Raw genomic sequence first — 16916 nt, forward strand, 5'->3', positions numbered from 1 at the left:
GCTGTTTCCAATACAGGCTCGGCACGGAACCGCAAACAGGAGCAGCAACGGTCACGAACAGGCATGAAAAATCCCATAACTAGTCGGTATCTACAACAGACTGACATCTGCCTTAAATAACTAGAAACACAATAATTAATTACAGCACATCATCTGTAGAATTGACCAACCTATTAATAAACATCAGCTAAGCAGTACAAATCTATTATCTTATGTGCGTAAGGCAAATTATACATTAAGCCGTGAGCGAACTAGATACATGGCCAGCCGGCACGAACGGGCAAAGGGGACGGAAAATACACAACAGCACAAGCAGGACGCAACCAAGGACCCTGCAGCCGCTACCAAGACAAACAGCAGAAGTCCCGATAAAACGAAATCAAATGCAAGTAACTAGCGTGCAGGCTAACGGTATATCGAGTACCCCCCCCCCCCCCCTCTCTCACCCTACGCAAAACACAAAGCGACTTACAGCAAATAGCAACACTTAAATTTGTGATTAAATGAGAAATAATTACCATATCCACATACTGTCATTAACTTTCATTAACAGAATCAGTTTCAAACAATTTAAATACACAGTAACAACTGGCCTCTCAGTAACTTGTAAGAATATATGAAACTACTCATTGAGAATTATACACGTGTCTCTCTGACACACTGTCGCTTCAGACAGAATCGTAACAGTAATGTTATTGCAATTCACAGCAAAATATATCCAGGGAAGATTTTATCCATGTACATTTGTAGCAATTGGCCTGTCGTGTAACATAAATACAATAACCAGGCGGCACTTAGCCAAGTACCAGCCATACTGTTTTCAACGGCGGTTAACACTGACAGTAGCAATCTACAAACAGAATGTGTCAGCACTTCAGGCCCTAGTAAATGCTAATCATCACATGACATACAGCTGTCTCTAGAACCTGGCGTACTAAGCAAGTTGAGATTAACACATTCAAGGACAGACTCAGTAGGAGTAGCAACGGCCGGCCAAGGAAATGAAGTCAACAGCACTGAACCCAGTAGTCGATTCCGGCCACAATTTACAGAACAAGTAAGGCCCTTACCCTGTTGCTCGTTCGACGAAGCCAGCCACCGCAGATTCCGGTGCCAGGAGACATGCAGGAAGCGAAATACACCAACGGCTCCCAATAACCTGACTGCTTCCACGCAGGAGATATCTGCTACGGCGCCGTCGCCCGGGTAAACAGCCCCTTTTCGATGTGCTCTTCCTGCTGAATCGCACGGCGCCTGCACTGTCCGCCAGAGCCGGCCGGGGTGGCCGAGCGGTTCTAGGTGCTACAGTCTGGAACCGCGCGACTGCTACGGTCGCAGGTTCGAATCCTGTCTCGGGCATGGATGTGTGTGATGTCCTTAGGTTAGTTAGGTTTAATTAGTTCTAAGTTATAGGGGACTGATGAGCTCAGCAGTTAAGTCCCATAGTGCTCAGAGTCATTTGAACCATATTTTTGTCCGCCGGACTTCCCAAACGACGTTACTCCTAAACGTCCCAAAGCAAAATCCTTTCGAGAGCTTACCCCTCGCTCCCGATCGGCGCGATATATATATATATATATATATATATATATATATATATATATATATATATATATATATACGGAGACTGGTTTGATGCAGATCTCCATGCTGCTCTATCGCGTACAAGCCTCTTCACCTCCGAATAATTATACTAAATTAGTGATCCCTTGATGCCTCAGAACGCGTCCTACCAACCGGTCCCTTCTTCCATTCAAGTTGTGCCACAAAGTCCTCTTCTCCCAGATTCTATTCAGTACCTCCTCATTAGTTACGGATGTACCCATAAAATCTTCAGCATTTTGCTGTAGCACCACGTTTCGAAAGCTTCTAATATCTTCTTGTTAAACTATTTGTCGTCCGTGTTTCACTTCCATACATAGCTACACTCCATTCAAATACTTTCAGAAACGATTACCTGACACTTAAACCTATACTCGGTGTTAGTCTAGAGGAAGAATTGTGTTATGAAGTCGAGCGGTTGTTAAAAGAGAGTTTACATACATCATATAGTTGTTTATAACAGATCTTTATCTTATATATACTGCAACCAATCCTCATCTTTGCCATCCTACAAACATTTCTGCTGCAGATACCTACTTACGTGCATGCCCGCAGTTGGACAATACTCTCACCGCCGAAAAAAGTCCAAGATGCTACTCCAGGCGGGTATAAAAATGAATGGGCGCAACGGAAAATAATAAACGCTAAAATGATGATTTGGTCGATTCTGACTATCCGCTGAAGCAGATCTTATGATCTCTTAATGCTCCTTGTAACATATAAATTACTCTCTAAACATAAACGAATGATGAAGGCAACTAATAAGAGTAAATGATAAACGTTGTTGTTCAATATATGTTTATTACAGATTAAAATCAATCCTTTAAGTAGAAATGTCTGTTTTTCCTAATTAAAATTATTAATCAGTTGCCCAACTCTGCCCCTTATTATGACTGCGGGGTCTAATACCACTAACGCAAAATGACTGACATCTGCTACGTACCAAACACTAGAAGGCACTACTTTCAGAGATGATCTACGGTGGTGTGGAACCTCGGTAGAAATAAACAAACGTGATCACAGCTGTTTACCTTTATAGCCCTAATAAAACGAAGCAATTTGCGATATCACTGTATGTACTGCGTCGAATCGATGGTTCTCGTACTCGACTGCGACGATTGAAGAACTCCAGCCACAAATAAACGATTTTAGACACAAGGACGGCAGAAGGCGGTCCTCTGACTAATATACTCTATTACTGTCTTCTCCTCTCTGTGTTCTACAGACGAGAAATGCGAACTCCCAGCCACAAGGACGGAGTTCAGATAACGTCTAAAGGTAAGTATAGGCAGAAGAAGTGCTCGCAATTACTGAACGCTGCGTGCTCAACGACGACTTCCAACCTGGAGGTGAAGTCGTGAAGTCTAGAATCGTATAGGTCCGCAACAGTACAATGTCTAACTGTTCTAACTATAAACTCTCCTGAGAGCAAAGACAGGAAGTCCGACTGTACCAACAAAACTGATACCGAGCGACGGGCGCTCACAACAGAGGACCTCGTCTCTCCATCGCTGACTTCCTAGCAAGGCTCGGCTCCCCACCATCGTAATTCCGAAAACGAATGATATTCCCGAAACCAAGGAATATCCTCCGTCTCTACAGATTCTTCCGAACGACACCAACCATATTTTAGTCTCTTGTCGTCCAACGCGGAAAGTTCAATAGGAAAAACCTATACTCAAACGTTGGTATGCTTCTGAGTAAAAATCCTTGGAATTAACCCAGCCTGCGTGGTTTCCAGGGTGCCGCTTCTTCGTTCGTCTCACCTGCGTCCAAGATTTGCAGAGTTCCCGGTTACCCCTCCGCTCTTGCTACAATAGTGGCCGGTCGTCACCCTATTGTGCTCCAGCGCTCAGGTGTCACGACGTCCGTCTAGCTACTTCCTGATTTTAAGCAGGGCCAACACCTGTGCAGGTCTCCCACCCAGAGCTTGAGTTCTGCCTGCCATTTCATCTCCATTGGCGTCCAACCTCTACAAGTATAGGCAATCATTCATTATGCCGTTCTGATAATAAAGACAATCCGTCAACTCTCATGCCATAAGCGTTAACAATTATTTACAAGGCGTACGTGACAATGTCAGTCTCATTTAAATATTCATATATACGACGTACAACATATCAAATATACATAATTGTTGTTATAGTTCACGGGAAAGTACGTGGATGAGTGCTTGTAAGGTGTCAAAATATAGCCACCTAACAAATAGGCACATAGCTCACCAAAGATTCCAGAATGTCAGACTTGTCGGATACTGTATGGGAGCCGTAGAGTACGACTGATACACACAGGGCTGTTACAATTGCCGTTGCGTCTGCAATAGCCGCACAGTGTGGCAAAACCTCCCAGAAAGTATTCCACCACGAGCTTCCACCACATCCTCCGATTCTCAAATCCTTGTCGGTGCCGTTTGCAGTCGAGCCGAGGATCTTACAAGTATGACTGAATAGAACCACGAATCTCACTATGGAGTTCATTGTTGGTCCGAGCTACGACAGAATGCCGCTGGAACGAAACTCTGTGCAGAGTGACAACGCTTGTGGGTGCCCAGGGAGCAGGCTTATCAGAGGGACTCCGCGTAGGCCAGCATCGCTGAGTGAGGACGGCGCCACAGCCCGCCCTGCCAATTAGACACCTCCCCCTCCCCGTCCCCGCCTCCCGCGCCCCCACCCGTCGTCTGAGGCAGGACTTCCGCCACCGCTGCCGTTCCGCCTGTACCAATTTAGCGCGACTCCGCGCCGGCCGCGGAAAATAATTAAACTTTAATTCGCCTCCACGCCGATGTAATTCCCAGTAATCAGTTCTTCTCCCAGTCGGACAAGTTTACCTGATAAATGGAAACGACTTTAAAACGTACCTACTTTTCTATGTTGTTCCTCTCCGTCTATATTGTTTTACACTAGTTCGCCTGTACCATCATAATGTTACAATGGCTGCAGAATTAATTTCCCATCGCGGACCACTAAATTACCAGTTAGACAGTTAAATGGGTTTGGTTTCTCTTAATAAAGCATTGTCGCAAACTTAAGTGAAACACGCTCTAACACAAAAAGACGCATCATGACGGAACTATCCGAATTGGACAAAAATCGGTAGATGTGACGTAGATGTAAAAACAAGCTAATGGTTACAGTTTCTGGAATTAGTCAAGAGAACGAGGGTCACAAATTGACCAAGTCAATAACGCGTTGCTCCATCTCTGGATCTTATGCAAGTAGTTATTCGGCTTGGCAGTGATTGAGAAACTTTTTGGTTGTCCTCCTAAGCGATATCGAGCCAAATTCCGTCCAACTGGCGCGTTACATTGTCAAAATTTCGAGCTCGTTGGAGTGCCCTACCCATAAAGCTCCAAATATTCTCGATTGGAGAGAGATCCAGCTACGTTGCCCGTGAAGGAATGATTTGGCAAGCACGAAGACAAACAGTACACTCTCTCGCCGTGTGCCGGCGGGCATTATCTTGCTGAAATGTAAGCCCAGGATGGCTTGCCATGAAAGGCTACAAAACTGGGCGTACAATATCGCCGACGTACCACTGTACTGTAAGGGTGCCGCGAATGATAAGCAAAGGGGTCCTACTATAAAAAGAAATGGCGCCACAGACCGTCACTCCCGAATGTCAGGCCGTAGATAGGAAACAGTCAGCTATCGCGCCGCCGCCCGCGGCATCTCCATACACGTATTCGCCCAACACTCTCAATGACTGGAGTACAATTGTCTTTAGTAATGATCCCCACTTCGAAAGGAGCCTCAATCACCAGCGAAGACGTTACCGGAGACGTCTCCGTTAGCAGTGGGATGAATAACTGCTTTAGTAAGTGCCACAGGTAGATCAACCCTTTATTGACTTGCTCAATTTGTAAAGCTATCATCCAGTTTTTCTGACATTTCAATTATTTGTTTGTCTGTAGATGTACATATGTACATCACATCATCAGAAATTTTCCCGGCGTATTTCGTCTTCTAATAATTTCCGGGTATGCAGCCGGATCCGGCTTGTATTTACTTGATTATTAGAAGAAAAAATCACATCATCACATCTCCTGATTTCCGTCCTATTCCTTTAATTTGTTTTCAGTTTCTTTTTTTAAAAGAATATGTGTGAACCGTATATTACTCCGTATCTCACAGTCTTGTTTCTCGAGGTTCCCGTAAAGAAATGGTCATATATAAAAAATAAAGCTGGAGAAAGCGAAGAGTATCGATCACCATTGCAAAACTATTTATTTCGAGTTATCTTCTTCTTCTTCTTGCGTTACGGCCTCTGTAGGACCACGGGTAGCCGCTTCGTAGACTGCATTCTCCTCTTCTTCTCCCAGATCAACCCTTTATTGACTTGCTCAATTTGTAAAACTATTTTTCGTGAATAAATCATCCAGTTTTTCTGACATTTCAATTATTTGTTTGTCTGTAGATGTACATATGTACATCACATCATCAGAAATTTTCCCGGCGTATTTCGTCTTCTTCATTCTTTATCTTCGTCTCTCCCGATCTTCTTCCGAGATCTTCAGTGTCCGTTTCTCCTGTCGGCTCCACTGGTGACATTCTAATCTTTTACTTGTATTCTTCTCTGCCATTGATCTCCGGCATATTGGTCGGTGTATATTTGTTCCTGCAATTTTCCTTTCCTTCGACCTTGATCCCAAATTCCAACCAGTCCTTCCGAAGTTCAACGACCCACTTGGTTCCTGTGTTTCCCCTTGTCCTCCCTGTTGTTTCCCACACTCGCTTCGTCTTTCTGTCCATACTCATCCTAACTGCAGTAGCAATGGATCTGTGCATGATTTCATACTAACTCCAAAGAAGGACAGTGATAGTGAAAGACAAATCTCATAAGAAGAACCCAAGACGCATAGCTCCTGAGATATTCTGCGTGACGTCAAGGAGAGCATGAGGATGCTTGATTCTCTGTGGAAGGGACGAAGACGCACATTCACATGCACAAGACAGACACTTACGTACCTGTTTCGCAGTAGACGTCAGCTGTAACTAGTGACTAATGTTCCATAAAGTAAACCAAATTAACGCCATTTTCGTCACAGCGACAGTAGTTTGACTCGAGAAAAAAGGAAGCATTTTTTATGATTAAGTTGAATGGGGCACTGTAATCATTGCAATTTTGATTTTTGTTTGTTATAACATATGCATATTTTCACACTCGTGACAATGCGAAAAAATAAGACTTTGTGGATAGCTGTCGAAGAATGGTCGTCTTCATGACTCTTTGAACAAGAAAAAACTGAGTGAACGTTACCAATCTACTCGTAGTATCCAGCCCTCACGCTTGTGAGAGACGTTGATAGAAATTTCTCTTTTTTCTTAGATCATTTTCAATACAGAAAAGATTCATTCGACGGTTGAAGAATGGCATGAGTACGTAATATTTGTTGAGGGTTACATAACTTTTCAGGTGGAGATCGCGACACCAGTAGATGTGCACATTCACCGTATCGACATTTTTGCGAATTTGAGACAGATCTAATGATTTGGCACGATAAGAGTGAGAGCATCATACCGATAGATCGCGTACTGACTGTGGAACGACTTGTGACGAGACGGGCTCAGGCCAGCAGGTGTGGTACGACAGGAAGAGTAGGCGGCGTCCTTCCAGAAGTACCACACCACCAGAACAGTTGAAATCCAGAGGTTACAAGCAGAGCGTCATCACGAACCGTCGGAAACACATTAATGGAGGTCATCTTGAGATCTCGCTTATCACTGTGTAGCGTACTGTGTATAAAGAGAAAATAAATACAGCGAACGATTCAAAAAGAAAGAACAGATTTCAGTTGTTTATTTCAAATAAGCTATAAAAGACAGAAACCCATTGCGCATGTCACTGGACAATGAAAGGTTCAAAGTTTTGGCGGAGCTGCACTCATGTTTGTTTGTGACAACATTACACAATAAGTGAAATAATTTTTTATAAATGTACACTCCTGGAAATGGAAAAAAGAACACATTGACACCGGTGTGTCAGACCCACCATACTTGCTCCGGACACTGCGAGAGGGCTGTACAAGCAATGATCACACGCACGGCACAGCGGACACACCAGGAACCGCGGTGTTGGCCGTCGAATGGCGCTAGCTGCGCAGCATTTGTGCACCGCCGCCGTCAGTGTCAGCCAGTTTACCGTGGCATACGGAGCTCCATCGCAGTCTTTAACACTGGTAGCATGCCGCGACAGCGTGGACGTGAACCGTATGTGCAGTTGACGGACTTTGAGCGAGGGCGTATAGTGGGCATGCGGGAGGCCGGGTGGACGTACCGCCGAATTGCTCAACACGTGGGGCGTGAGGTCTCCACAGTACATCGATGTTGTCGCCAGTGGTCGGCGGAAGGTGCACGTGCCCGTCGACCTGGGACCGGACCGCAGCGACGCACGGATGCACGCCAAGACCGTAGGATCCTACGCAGTGCCGTAGGGGACCGCACCGCCACCTCCCGGCAAATTAGGGACACTGTTGCTCCTGGGGTATCGGCGAGGACCATTCGCAACCGTCTCCATGAAGCTGGGCTACGGTCCCGCACACCGTTAGGCCGTCTTCCGCTCACGCCCCAACATCGTGCAGCCCGCCTCCAGTGGTGTCGCGACAGGCGTGAATGGAGGGACGAATGGAGACGTGTCGTCTTCAGCGATGAGAGTCGCTTCTGCCTTGGTGCCAATGATGGTCGTATGCGTGTTTGGCGCCGTGTAGGTGAGCGCCACAATCAGGACTGCATACGACCGAGGCACACAGGGCCAACACCCGGCATCATGGTGTGGGGAGCGATCTCCTACACTGGCCGTACACCACTGGTGATCGTCGAGGGGACACTGAATAGTGCACGGTACATCCAAACCGTCATCGAACCCATCGTTCTACCATTCCTAGACCGGCAAGGGAACTTGCTGTTCCAACAGGACAATGCACGTCCGCATGTATCCCGTGCCACCCAACGTGCTCTAGAAGGTGTAAGTCAACTACCCTGGCCAGCAAGATCTCCGGATCTGTCCCCCATTGAGCATGTTTGGGACTGGATGAAGCGTCGTCTCACGCGGTCTGCACGTCCAGCACGAACGCTGGTCCAACTGAGGCGCCAGGTGGAAATGGCATGGCAAGCCGTTCCACAGGACTACATCCAGCATCTCTACGATCGTATCCATGGGAGAATAGCAGCCTGCATTGCTGCGAAAGGTGGATATACACTGTACTAGTGCCGACATTGTGCATGCTCTGTTGCCTGTGTCTATGTGCCTGTGGTTCTGTCAGTGTGATCATGTGATGTATCTGACCCCAGGAATGTGTCAATAAAGTTTCCCCTTCCTGGGACAATTTCACGGTGTTCTTATTTCAATTTCCAGGAGTGTATAACTGGCATACAAAAATCATGGAAATTGTTTGCATAAGCAAAGGGGAGAGCACTGGTCGTCCACCCACGTCTGACGAAATCGTCTGGGATATCCGAGATGTGTTCACACGGAGCCCTTGGAGGTCCACAACTCGGGCAGACCAGGCACTTTAACTACTTAAAAAAAAAAGTGTGTCGTGTCCTGAAACGATGCCTGAGTATGAAGCCTTGCAAGTTGCGGTAACCGCTGCAACCTGCGGTAACCTGACGACAATAACGGCAGGTACGAAATTTACATTTCAATCGTTCAGTATATGCAGAGAACACTTTTTCACGAACCGTTCATCCTTTCGAACCACTCGACGTTTCATCTATCGGCTAAACAAAACCGCCATAAGTACTACTTTGGGGGTGATAAAAACCTGGCATCGTCGAACGAGAAAGAGACTCATCGAAACTGGATGTGTTTTGTTCCGGTTCTGATCATAGAGTTTAAGGATCTTTATTTTTTCCGGAGGAAACTATACTTGAATGTCATACTTGGACACGCAGCAAAATTAGTTGTTTCCTGAACTTCAGGAAAATTACAACGATTTCATTTTTATGCATGACGGCGCCCTGCCTCGCTATCACCTTGAAGTGTGACGTTATCTTAACATCATCATTGGATTGGAAGAAATGGACAACAAGATCTTGATCATTGCTTTTGGCCTCCCAGACATCATCCCTTGCCATTTTTTTTTGTTGGGTACCTAAAAGTCAGGGACTTTGTCCCATTCACGTCACCTGCTTCTTCAAGAGCTGAGAAATCGAACTGGTGAAGCTGTCGATTCAGTAAACAGGAATCAGTTAATTCGTGTGTGGAATGAAATGGACTACCGATGAAATCTTACTCGAGCAACAAATGATGCTCACCTTGAGTGTATCGTATATTGTCTAAGCGAATATAAATCTTTGACCTTCCTCTACCCAGTGACATGTGAATGTGTTTCTTTCATAGTTTGCCTGTAAAAAGAAATGAGTTCTGTTTTTTCTTTCCGCATCACCCCATATAATTAAATGAAAAATTAACTCAGTTTGACTGCCGATACTTCAGTTTGTGATCCATGTAGAGGACTTCTTCTGTAAGAAACTAACTGCAGGTCCTCCCGAACAATAGCTTAACGCCAGTCGCTCTGCTGAGAGGTGTGCTTTCTTAACAGGTGTCATACTCCGCCTCAGTATGAGTACACGGTGCTACATAACGTACTTTAAAGAACATTACTTAAGAATTGAAATCGAGTGAGTGCATAAAAATAATCATCAAAGTTAGTACAACTAAGAAGTAAGTACGCTGAAGCAGCGAGTAATTTCATTACCTTAATGTTGTTATTTATTTTCAAAATAATTTTCATCCGACTGTGACACTAGTCCGCATATTTATTAGCATATTTTGGATTATTATAATACTGAGGAAGTTAGTCGAGCGACAGCGTCTATCTGCATCTGGTTTTATCAATGACTGACAAGTGAACAAGTACAGAGGAACAAGAAAAGGTGTCAAATTCGCCCAAAAGATATTCTTCAGAGTGTGTCTCTCTAACCGTTTACTGTCTCTGGTGTTAACTAGAGTGATCAATGTAAATATTAGCTGTTTTTAATCAAAACACAGTAGCTGACCCATACGGCAGGCAGCAGAGATTAACACTGTGTAGAATCTGGGTCATCTGCAACATTATGGAGCAGTCTGCGTCGGTAGCTGACCACGATATTATTGCACTTGGCCTACGTTGGCCATTATCGGAAAACCATGGTTACGTTACGCTAAACGAGTACAGTGATGACTTAGGAAAACGCAAGGCTCTCTTAATGATTTCAGGTGAGTTTTGCATACGGTATCAAGTAGCACAACACAAATATTTTGGATTTCTCCTCACTTCCGGGTGCAACAGTATTGTAGTCGACCAATATTCAGCAACGATTTTCGATTCTGTTTGTGCCCGTCGGATCGACAACAACGAGTCCTTACTCGCCTTGGTGAAAGATAATGGTACGCAGTGATTCTTGAGATTCGCGTGTCTCCAACTCCTGGAATCATGGTGCGGAGAGCTGTTTTATATGGTTCCAGGAATGATTTGGTAGCTGTTGAAGGGTGACTGAACGCTTCCCAGTACGGGGCAAGAATAGTAAAGCCTGTTCTCATACCCTTCATCATCAGGATACCAAAAGCTATATTTTAGCAGGATAATTCACGGTTCCGCACCCCGTTCACGACAAACACATTGAGGAATATAAGGGTCCTTGACGCACTTGGTCTGCCCACTCATTTTTCGCCAAAGGAGCGTATCTAGGAAGACACTGGAAGACGTGTACTTTTAAAGCAGCGTCGACCTGTCAACCACAGTGAGCTGATACAGCGTATGTTTCGGCAATGACAAGAAATCTTTCAACATGTCATTCGGAGACTGTTTGCTTTCATGTCACATCGCACCGAATACAAGGGCACGTTCGCACCTGATGTGTCACACTTCATGCTGAAATTGATGATAAACATCGGTTCTGAACGAAATGAAACTTCCATCATTTAACACTCGTTATGTGAGGAACTTCTCCACAAAGTTTGGTAAATACTGGAAGGGTGCTTTCTTAAGGCACACTTTCTTTCAACATATACAGGGTATTCAGCTGCCGCCATCAAGGCCTTCTAATACCAGGGGCAAGATTTTCATATTCTCTCGCTCGCTGTGTGCAAATTATTAATTCTACGGAGAAATGAACAGGATCTTTTTGTAGGAAATTTATCTCAAAAAAATGTTCAAATGTGTGTGAAATCTTATGGGACTTAACTGCTAAGGTCATCAGTCCCTAAGCTTACACACTGCTTAACCTAAATTATACTAAGGACGAACACACACACCCATGCCCGAGGGAGGACCCGAACCTCCGCCGGGACCAGCCGCACAGTCCATGACTGCAGCGCCTTAGAGGGCTCGGCTAATCCCGCGCGGCAAATTTATTTCAGTTAAATTTTGTACTGGGTTATATTTTCGCTGCAGGCCATGGTTATTCAAGAAAAAACGTGTTTGAATATCACTTTTGAGCGTTTTTCTTGAAATATTCGAAAACTACGGCCTCTAACGAAAACGTACGCCAGCACAAAATTCAATTACATTAAATGTCCTGCAAGAGAGTCTTGTTCATTTTTTGTGTAGGCCTTATAGTTTGCACATAGCAAGGGAGAGAATATGAAGATCTTATGTGTGGTATATGAAGGTGTTCTGGGTTGCAGAAAACACACTGGTAGCGGCACCTGAATCACCCTGTAGAGTGTGTATTACAATTAATAGCGAAAACTGACAGGTGTGAAAGTATCTGATAGTAAAAGCAGAAACATAGCAGTAAACAGGAGGTCAGAAACAAACTGTTCACAAGAACTGCGAATGTGTGGTTATGAGTCGCAACTAACATCGATATGAAGTTTGTGGTGAGTTCCTACGGGATCAAACTGCTAAGGTCGTCGGTTCCTAGGCTTACATACTACTTAACCTGACTTAATCTAACTTACGCTAAGGACAACACACACATCCATGCCCGAGGGAGGACTCGGTTCAAATGGCTGTGAGCACTATGGGACTTAACTTCTGAGGTCATTAGTCCTCTAGAACTTAGAATACTTAAACTTAACTAACCTAAGGACATCACACACATCCATGCCCGAGGCAGGATTCGAACCTGCGACCGTAGCGGTCGCGCGGTTTCAGACTGAAGCGCCTAGAACCGCTCGGCCACACCGGCCGGCAGGGAGGACTCGAACCTCCGACGGAGGCAGACGCGTGGACCGTGACAAGACGGCTACCATGCGCGGCCGATATGAAGTATTCTCCTAGTTAGTACAAACGTATTTGAAACATAAAGTATTACATAACGTCCTCATCTAAGTGGGTCCAAATTTCACTCACAGCCTGCATTAACCAAAATTTCAATACCACTTCAGCAGTTACCTCTTACAATTTACTGTCCAATCTTACGACTTTAAGAATAGGCTCGACATGTCGTCCTCGTATGTGATCCAATATGGTTCTTACCTGCATGGAGAGTTATGAATTCTTTAAAACACCCCCCGCTCAATTTTGACAAAATTGTATCATTCGCTTCATGAGTTTTTCAACTGCATATCCGGGAGAGCTTTACATGGCACTTTCAGATGACCAAATATAGTAAGATCCAAAAAATCAGGTTCCTTCCGACACCATGGTACAGGCCCTGCTCCAGCTATGCATGTATGGTCACAATGGCGCGTTGGATGACATTTTACATTGGCAGAAAATGTGCCCTTTGCCCATGTCGCTTCTACCACATTCTCTCTACCAGGAACCATGGATGAAATTTGGGGGCAACTAAATGGATGCTTAATCGAGAAATTTTCATTTCAAATACATTTGTAATGACCACGAAAACATTTCATTCAGAAGTCAGCGGCGGCTCATAACCACACACGGACAGTTGCGCATGTCTAGTGGAAGGCGCAAACACTCTCCTCCTATGTGATCGACGAATCACAAAAAACCACCTCACTGCTCAACTAGACGTCGCTGTTGTAGCGCTGACTCTCTTCCACGAGTCTGAAGTACTCGATGGTGTGAGCCCATTGCGTTGCTCGCCACCCAACATACGCCCATCAAGAGTAACGAAGAATCATCTGTGCGGAATTACTTGAGCATTATGAGGCTGATCGTAACAACTTTTTGTCGAGAATCCTGACATGTGATGAAACATGAGTTCATCACTTCGAACTGGAAACAAAAAGATAGTTTATGGAGTAGCGCCAAACGACCTCTCCTCCGAAGGAAAAGTTCCAAGCAGCTCCCTCAGTGGTCTCGCGATAGCGTTCTCGTTTCCCGCGCACGGGGTCCCGGGTTCGATTCCCGACGGGGTCAGGGATTTTCCCTGTCTCGAGATGACTTGGTGTTGTTGTGTCATCTTCATCATCATCATTTATCCCCATTACGGTTGGAGGAAGGCAATCGCAAACCACCTCCGCTAGGACATTGCGTAGTCGGCGGTGCGGGTCTCCTGCGTCGTTCCCTACGCTCCTAGGAGTATGGGACCTCATATGGGACCTCATGTTCATCAGCCAATAAAGTCATGGCGACGGTCTTCTGACACTCTGATGGGAAACTGTTTGATATCCTCCATCATGGAGCAACGATAGCTCTGGAGTGTGTTGTATCCTCAAGAAACTGAAGAAACAACTCGATCGAGTTCATAGCCAGAAAAATGTAAACGAACTTCTCCTTCTCCATGACCACAAACAAGTCTGCATATCCGACAGGAGGTTACAAATTTCATTGGACTGTTCATCATTCTTCCTATAGACCGGATCTCGCGTCTTCTAACGTCCATCTGGGTTTGCCCCATGAAGGATGTACTCGGCAGGAAGCAGTGTGTGTATGATGGGGAGTTTATTAACGCAGCTGGAAGTTGGCTCCCACGTCGACTAGACGGGTGGCACCATGCAGGCTTACAGGCCCTGCCAGTGAGGAGGCGTCAGGCCGTCACATTTAAAAGACATTATGTTGAAACGTAGAGTTCTGTAGCCAAAGGAGTTGGGAACAGTATGGTGTATTGCAATCATGAATAAATCCAACCAGCTTCCAGCATTATTTATTGAACGCTCGTCATAAATTCATGTAAGTGTTTTCTAACAGCAATTTTTAATTAATTTATTTAACCTTAAGTAGGGGTTCAAAATGGTTCAAATGGCTCTGAGCACTACGGGACTCAACTTCTGAGGTCATTAGTCCCCTAGAACTTAGAACTAGTTAAACCTAACTAGCCTAAGGACATTACACACGCCCATGTCCGAGGCAGGATTCGAACCTGCGACCGTAGCGGTCGCTTCGGCCGGCTTAAGTACGGATTCTTCCGTTTCTTTTTGGTAGAACAATTCCACACTTAAGAATTTAATTTGGTGCCTTCTTTCACTTCGTTGTTAGGTAACCTCCTTAGTACTTACTAGGTGGACTGGTGGAAAAAATTGCAACTCCAGAAACTAATTAATGTAAAGTAAAGAAATTTTGAGAATACATTTGTCTAGGTAATATATTTAAGCGATAAACACTGCAAGATTACAGGTTAATGGAAGTGCGAGATAAACCATTGCCAACGTGAAATGTGTGGTGTCACCGCCAGACACCACACTTGCTAGGTGGTAGCTTTAAATCGGCCGCGGTCCATTAGTACATGTCGGACCCGCGTGTCACCACTGTCAGTAATTACAGACCGAGCGCCACCCCACGGCAGGTCTTGAGAGACTTACTAGCACTCGCCCCCAGTTGTACGACGACTTTGCTAGCGACTACACTGACGAAGCCTTTCTCTCATTTGCCGAGAGACAGTTAGAATAGCCTTCAGCTAAGTCCCTGGCTACGACCTAGCAAGGCGCCATTAACCATTTCTAGAGAGAGTCTCACTTGTATCATCAAGAATACTGTATACAAATGATGGATTAAAGTTAAGTATTCCAGCAGCTACGTACTTTTCTTTATAGCATTCATTACGTATCCTGTTTCAGACCTAGCGCCACCTGCGTGAGTTGACGCGTGCATTTCGGCCTCCTCTTGCCCCACAGTGTTGGCTCTTCTGCCAACACTACAAAATGCTAGTACATTAATAAGTAGTGTAACCGCTAGAATGTTGAGCGGAAGCATACAGACGTGCATGCATTGTGTTGCACTGGTACCGGATGTCAGTTTGTGGAATGGAGTTCGATGGCTGCTGCAATTCGTCAGTCAGTACAGTTACGGTTAATGTTGATTGCCGATGTAGCTAGAGTTGTCGTCTGGCGATGTTCCATGTGCGTTCGATTGGAGACAAATCTGGTGATGGAGTAGGTCAAGGCAACATGCCGACACTCTGTAGAGCACTTTGGATTACAGGAGCGTTATGTGGGTAAGCGTTATCTTGTTGGAAAACCTTCGTCCGATGCTGTTTATGACTGACAGCACAACAGGTCGAATCAGCAGACTGAAGCATAAATTTGGAGTCGGGCTACATGGGATTACAACGAGAGTGCTCCTGCTGTCGTAACAAATCGCATCCCAGACCTGCCTCCAGGTGTACGTCCGGGGTGACTAGGACGCAGACAGGTCGGCTGCAGGCCCTCAACTGACCGCCTTCTAAGCAACCCACGGTCATAACTGGCACCGAAGCGGAACCATTTTCCTTTAGAAATACAACCAACCTCAACCATGTACTCCAACTAGCTCTCACTTGATGCCACTGAAGTCGCTGAGGGCAAATGTTTGGATTCAGTGGAATGCATGCTACGGGGCATCTGGCTCGGAGCTGTCCTTGAAGTAACCGGCTTTTAACAGTCCGTTATGACAAGTGGCCGTCCGGAGACCAGTCATCTTATGACCTTACGTTCTCGTGACCACCGCTGCCAGCAGTCATGTGTAGTGGCTACATTCCTGTCAACATTTCGGCAGTATCACGGAAGAAATATCCAGCTTGTCGTAGTCCTCCTACGCGACGTTGTTCGGAGTCAACGAGGTGTTGACAATGGAGTCTTTGTTGCCTTAAAAGCATTCTTGACTAACATCGGCTCACGCCCAAAGTCAAAGGTACCTAACGCTCACGAGCGTTACAGCGCGTATTTAAGGCCTACCTCATTTGCATCCTCTTAACCGACTGGCACCAAATTTCAATAGACGCCATCTTTCGGATGTAGAAACATTCCTGTCAACTTTCGTTTATATCGCACAAATTATTCATGGTGCTGCGATTTGTTTTTTTTTTTCGCCATTAAATATTTCTGCACTCCTGGAAATGGAAAAAAGAACACATTCACACCGGTGTGTCAGACCCACCATACTTGCTCCGGACACTGCGAGAGGGCTGTACAAGCAATGATCACACGCATGGCACAGCGGACACACCAGGAACCGCGGTGTTGGCCGTCGAATGGCGCTAGCTGCGCAGCATTTGTGCACCGCC

Source organism: Schistocerca cancellata, chromosome 9 (genome assembly GCF_023864275.1).
Source record: "Schistocerca cancellata isolate TAMUIC-IGC-003103 chromosome 9, iqSchCanc2.1, whole genome shotgun sequence".
Classification (NCBI taxonomy): Eukaryota; Metazoa; Arthropoda; class Insecta; order Orthoptera; family Acrididae; genus Schistocerca; species Schistocerca cancellata.